We start from the raw sequence: 6271 nt of genomic DNA on the forward strand, positions 1-6271 counted from the left end.
GGTACAATATATTTATGAATTTTTATATATTGTTTGATCTTCTTGGATGCATATTTGTGTGTGTTTGCTGTTTGCGCCGCGTCCGCGCGCTGCAAAATGGCGCGTCCGGCGGAGGTGCTATTTTACCGCGCCAACGCGCGCTGCAAAATGGCGCGTCCGGCGGAGGAAAAAACGTCACAGCGCGCGATATCTGTTTACCGCGCGCGGATTCTTGGTTTTAGCGCGCCGCGATATAGCGCGTCTGCTGGAGATGCTCTTAACCTTGTACTGCTTCAGAGGCGGTTTACACCAGTGTTCTTCATTTGGAGTCTTCTTTTGTTCTGTTGAACCAGAATTCAGTGTTGAAGCATGAATGGAGAAGGATGATCTTGCCACAGGAGCCACTGATTCACCCTTCACTGCTTCCCTCCTTTGCCACCAGATGGCCGCCACCGTAATAGTTTCCTGAAGTCCGTCCGAGCTATCCAAGCACATGTGACTTCTTTCTTGGGCTTCGCAGTAATTCCTCAAACACCATAGACCCTGACCTATCAAGCAATAAGGCCTTATCAATGACTTCATCAAGGCCAAGGCTTTTCCAGATTTTCTTTGCTCGATTGCAAGTGAACATCAGATAACGTATATCTTCAACTCCTTGTTTACAAATCGGACACTGAGAGCATACTTTGATGTGTCGATTAGCTAAAATTACCATGCCAGGGATCAGATCATGCAAAGCCTTGCACCCAAAAGTTTTGATCTTAGCATCCTAGTAGCGTCTAGGATCATGTTTTCTAAGATTTTACACGACAAATGCGGGGAGATCCCTTCGATAGCATGTCCTTAACTTCCTGATAGTGTCTAGGTTCATGATTCCTACGATTTTAAACGACAAAAGGATGGGAGAAACAGTTCGATAACACTCCTTACCATCCTAGTAACGTATAGGTTCATGATTCTTAATATTTTAGAATAGAAACATGTACATACAATAAAGAATAGAAAATGACAAAGAAAAACATAGGAATCCCAATAAATAGATGAAAATCAGTGTAAAATATGAAAAGTATAATTATGAAAAAAAGTTTCAGAAGTAATATAGTTTACGATTATGTCACTAAATTCACATGTCTCGCGTTTTCATGCATAAACATTAAACTGGATTGTAAGACAATTACGATTTTTTGAACAAAGTTTAGTGTGCCTCCTGCTAAAAAATGGAACCTTCCCTCCATTTGCAGTGTTCCGCGATGATTAAGAATTCACCTCTTTGATCTTGACTATGGTGGTCATACGCATCGTAGATATATTGTGAAAAATAAAAAAATGGCAGGCATCCAGTCCGAAACAACTTCGCGTGAGAGAGCGTAAGAAGACTGTGTTTTAATGTGAGGGTATGTTATCACCAGAATTTGACCGAGTCAGAGGTGGGCCGCGATCAAGATGGACTTGAAGATATATACATGGAAGGAATATGTGAATCGGCCTTACATGCAAAGTTTGGGCTAGTTTGCCCATGTATCTGTAACATGTTAGATTACGTGTCGGTTAGGAGTTAGAGTTTTAGCCGTGCACGGTTAGGTGCACGCCTGAATTAGAAAGTCCCTTGGACTATAAATATGTATCTAGGGTTTATGGAATAAACAACAACCAACGTTCAACACAAACAAATCTCGGCGCATCGCCAACTCCTTCGTCTCGAGGGTTTCTCCGGTAAGCACCATGCTGCCTAGATCGCATCTTGCGATCTAGGCAGCACAAGCCTACCCACGTTGTTCATGCGTTGCTCGTGCTGAAGCCTTTTTGATGGCGAGCAAGGTAGTTATCTTAGATGTGTTAGGGTTAGCATTGTTCTTCGTATCATATGCTGTCGTAGTGCAACCCTTATACATCTAGCCGCCCTTATACCTATCTTAGGTGTAGGGGCGGCACCCGCTTGATCATAGTTTAGTAGATCCGATCCGTTACGGTTGCTCCTTGTTCTTCAAGGATTAGTTTAATATCCGCAATAGTTAGGCCTTACAAAGGGTTGGAGGATCCAGCGGCGTGTAGAGTGTAATTTGCTAGCCCTAGACAGGATGTTCCGGGGATCAACCTCGTGTTGGTTTTTAGGCCCTGTCTAGGATCGGCTTACGATCACCGTGCGCGAGCGCGAGGCCCAATCGTGAGTAGGATGATCCGATTATGCGGTGAAAACCCTAAATCGTCGTAGATCGCATTAGCTTTATCTTGATCAAGAAGGACCACCATATATTCGTGCACCTCGTACGAATCATGGGTGGATCGGCTCTTTGAGCCGATTCACAGGATAACCTGAGAGCCGATCGAGGCTCGTATTTAACGTTTACGTGTATGCCATGCAGGAAACTAAGCGAGGCATCATCCAACACCTTCCCGACCGGGTATAGGTCGGGTGGCACGCCCTTGCGACAGGCATCGGACGTGTGACCAGGGAGGCTTTGCGGGCCGTCGCTCCGAGGGACCGGGCCAGCCGCAGCCCTAGTTGTTCCCGGCTCTACGGTGTTGCCGGTCGCGCCCGCCGGTGGGTTTCGACCGCAACACATTCCGGCACGCCCGGTGGGACAATCTTCGACATCCACCCCATCGCCATCTACATCCGAGATGGCGGAAAGCACTCCGGTCAAGTACGAGGATCCGGCCGACGAGCTCAAGAAGAAGCATGACGAGATCAAGGCGGTCCTCGAAGCCGAACTCATCGGCTCTTTCCACGAACCCGCTCCCATGGCGTCGGGTGGAAGGGGTTCTCACCGAAGGCGCACTCGATGGAGTGGACCTGTCCGCTCCGTCGAAGAACGCACCGAGTCGCCGCGTCGGGAGATCAACTACATGGTGGCTCATTCGCTGCACCGCCACTCGAGAGCCTGGTGAACACTTTGGAGCGTGTCGCTCCGCGCGTGATCCAGGAAATCATGAGCCATCGGTATTCTCCGTCGGGACCAGCTCTGGGGACTTACAAAGGAGAGATGCCACTCCAGTCCCATCCACCGCTGCCGTTCGCATGGGCAGCACCGGAAGTGCCGAACTCATCGGCATACGTCGTCTACAAAATTGGTGGTGATCCTAGTGACTACCAATTCCTACCTGAGGCGCCCAAGGAGATCCCGCACGGATACGCGTGCGCATATGTGCCAGACTGCAGCACCTGGGCACTCTCGAACCAGGCTGCGACAGCAGGGGCCTCTGGAACAGCAGGAGGAACGTCGGGAGCAGATCTTGAGAAGCAAACGTGGTTAGCTAAGTACGCCACTCCGACAAACCTCCAGAGCCCAGCTCCTGCAGTTGGATCAAAACTGGAAAAGCAAGCATGGCTGGTTAAGTATGCCACCCCGGCGAATCTTCAGGGTTCGACACCTTCAGCCATCACCGCGGATCAGATTTGTACGATTCTGAAAGATCAGTTCGGCATGATGCCGAAAAGGAAGACGTTCGGCTATACCAAGCCGTACCCTAACGAGTACGAATTGATCTCGCTACCACCCAAATATCGGCTCCCGAACTTCACAAAGTTTAGTGGATCAGATGGTTCCAGCTCCATCGAGCATGTGAGCCGATATTTGGCACAGCTGGGCACGATCTCAGCGTCAGACGAGCTGCGTGTGAGGTTCTTCGCACGGTCCCTCACAGGATCGGCTTTCGGGTGGTACACATCGCTGCCACCGAACTCCATCCGGACTTGGAAGCGGTTGGAAGAGCAGTTCCATGAGCAGTATCACTCAGAGGCTTCCGAGGCTGGCATTGCCGATCTAGCACAAGTACGACATAAGCGCGGGAAACAGTGTCGAATACATCCAGCGCTTCAGGACCGTGAGGAACCGATGCTATTCGGTTCACGTAAGTGAAAAAGAAGCAGTCGAGTTGGTGGTGGTGGGTCTCTCATCATCGATCAAGGACGTGGCCTCCCAAGCAGACTACCCTTCATTGGCGCACATGGTGCAGAAGCTGTCAGCATATGAACAGCGCCATCCAGATGTTTACCAGGACAAATTCAAGCGTGCGGTGGCCCTGGTTGACGCAGACGAGGATGAAGGTGCTGCGGGAGATCGAGAGGTAGCAGTGGCTGAATGGACTCGAGCGGCAGGCCCCGTGTCCTGCAAATGGGTGAAGCCACAAGGCCCTCCAAAAGGGTTCGACTTCGACGTGACCAAAACCGAGCAGATTTTCGATCTCTTACTCACGGAGAAGCATATAAAGGTACCCGAAGGCCACAAGATTCCTACGGTGCAGGAGCTGAACGGAAAGCCATACCGCAAATGGCATAACACGTTCACCCACACCACTAACGACCGCAGGGTGTGGCGTCGGCAGATCCAAATGGCGATAGAAAATGGACGGCTAATTTTCAACCGAGTACGCCATGAAGGTCGACACACACCCCTTCCCCGCCGTTAACATGGTGGAGTATACTTACCATGGAGGGTGCCAGCCGGATCTCTCGTGCAATATCAACATGGTAGGGCTTGGGCACCACTGCGGTAAGGACGGAGATGAGGGCAGCTGCTCTCATAGCAAAGACACGAGAGGAAGCCGCTCCACGCGATCGGCTCCGCCAAGACGGCAAGCGCTACGTCACGTGAGGGAGAAGTGAAGAACATAAGATATCAACGACCTCTCTCCGATCACCTCCTCAACAAGTATGTGAGTCGGTATGACCAACGCCGGCGATACGGCGACGATGATGAAAAAGATCGTCCGGCTAGGGACGACAGGAGGCGTCGTCGGCATGATCACGACGAGGAGCGATACGAGCGCCACGCCAAGGAAAAGTCGAGGGAGCAAGACGACGAGGATAGGCACCGGACCGCCCCTTCTTCGGACACTCGCTGGGATTCGGGAATGAGCCGATTGCCAACAATCGGCAATTGCCCAGAATGTAAACAAAGGAAGAAGGATGCAGCTAACGTGTCCGTGTTCAAGCGTCTAGGGTCTCTCCCGCCTCGGAACAAGCATGCTGAGTCCGCTCGGGTGGAAGATCTCGAGGAACTAGAGGACGATGATGAAGAAGACAAGTATCATCGGCCAAGGTGGTGCCCTGATGGGCTCAGCCGTTCCCAAAAACGAAGGGTTCAGCGTCTGCGTGGGTTGGAAGAAGCTGAAAGATTATACCTGCACACGTTGAGGAAGGCACGGCCTGATCCGGCCGCCAAGATTCGGCGAAGCTCGGACGAAGAAGGTCGGCCACAAAGAAAAGAGTGGCGCCCCAAGCAAAGGAAAGCCGATGATGAGACATCGGCTGGCACAAACATGGTGTTCATCCTCCCAACAGAGTTTACTGCTCGAAGATTAAACGATGCACTCAAGGTGGACGACAGCGAGCGCATCGGTGAGACAGAGGATGAAGTTAGGCTGGTCGTATCCACTGGCCTAACCATGTAGCTGGAGCAAATCAACGAGCAAACGTGGCGAGGCTGATCCTTGTGATCGACCCCAAAAATTTGTGGAGGGACATTACAAAACCTTCATCGAACAAGCAACGTGGAGGCCGATTCCAGCAATCGGCCAAAATTGTCCTCACCATCCATTCCGCTTCGGGTTCAACGTTTGATCCAAGCAGGGAATACCTAAAGAGCCGATACCTTCAATTCTCTTGACAGAATCGGCTCGGGGGGCACCTAGGTGGATAAAACACGAGGATATGAAGTAGGAGTATCAAGTATGGGGGCCGATACATAAATCGGCCGTAAAAAATTCAAAAATTTTTAAGCACAGCCGATGCAGCAGACATCGCCTTAAGGATATAAAGCCGATGCATGGCCATCGACTCAAGAGGTATAACTGTTATAATCAGAGGGTCAATGGAGCAGGAAGTGGGTCACGAAGAGAGACTCTAATGGAAGAACTCCTCAAGGGAGTGGTTTAATGGCTCGGATCCTCTCTTCAAGAACAATGCCAAGAGCAGCATGGGTGTGCAGATCAGGTTAAGGGTGGGTTGCATCAGATCCGCCGAAGGAAAGGAGCTGATCTGACCAGCAAGGCGCAAGGAATAGACTGAAAAAGCTCGGGGGGCAGCTCACCCTGAAGGTCCTCTGCTCCGGGGAGCCGATTTTGTCGAAATCGGCTGGCTCTGCGTTATGACGTGAGGCCAATGGCGGCACATTTGGCTGATCCATTACCGTTCTCGCCTTGACTGAGACTCGGGGGGCAGCTGGCCTGGTGGATACTCTGTTTTTGAAAGCCGATTGGGTGGCCATCGGCTAGTTCTGAGCCGCGATTTTTGTCAAGGGTGATCCGGCGGAACTCAAATTCATTGTTCGAAAGGACGAAGGATAGTTCA

The sequence above is a fragment of the Lolium rigidum genome, chromosome 3 (genome assembly GCF_022539505.1).
Source record: "Lolium rigidum isolate FL_2022 chromosome 3, APGP_CSIRO_Lrig_0.1, whole genome shotgun sequence".
Classification (NCBI taxonomy): domain Eukaryota; kingdom Viridiplantae; phylum Streptophyta; class Magnoliopsida; order Poales; family Poaceae; genus Lolium; species Lolium rigidum.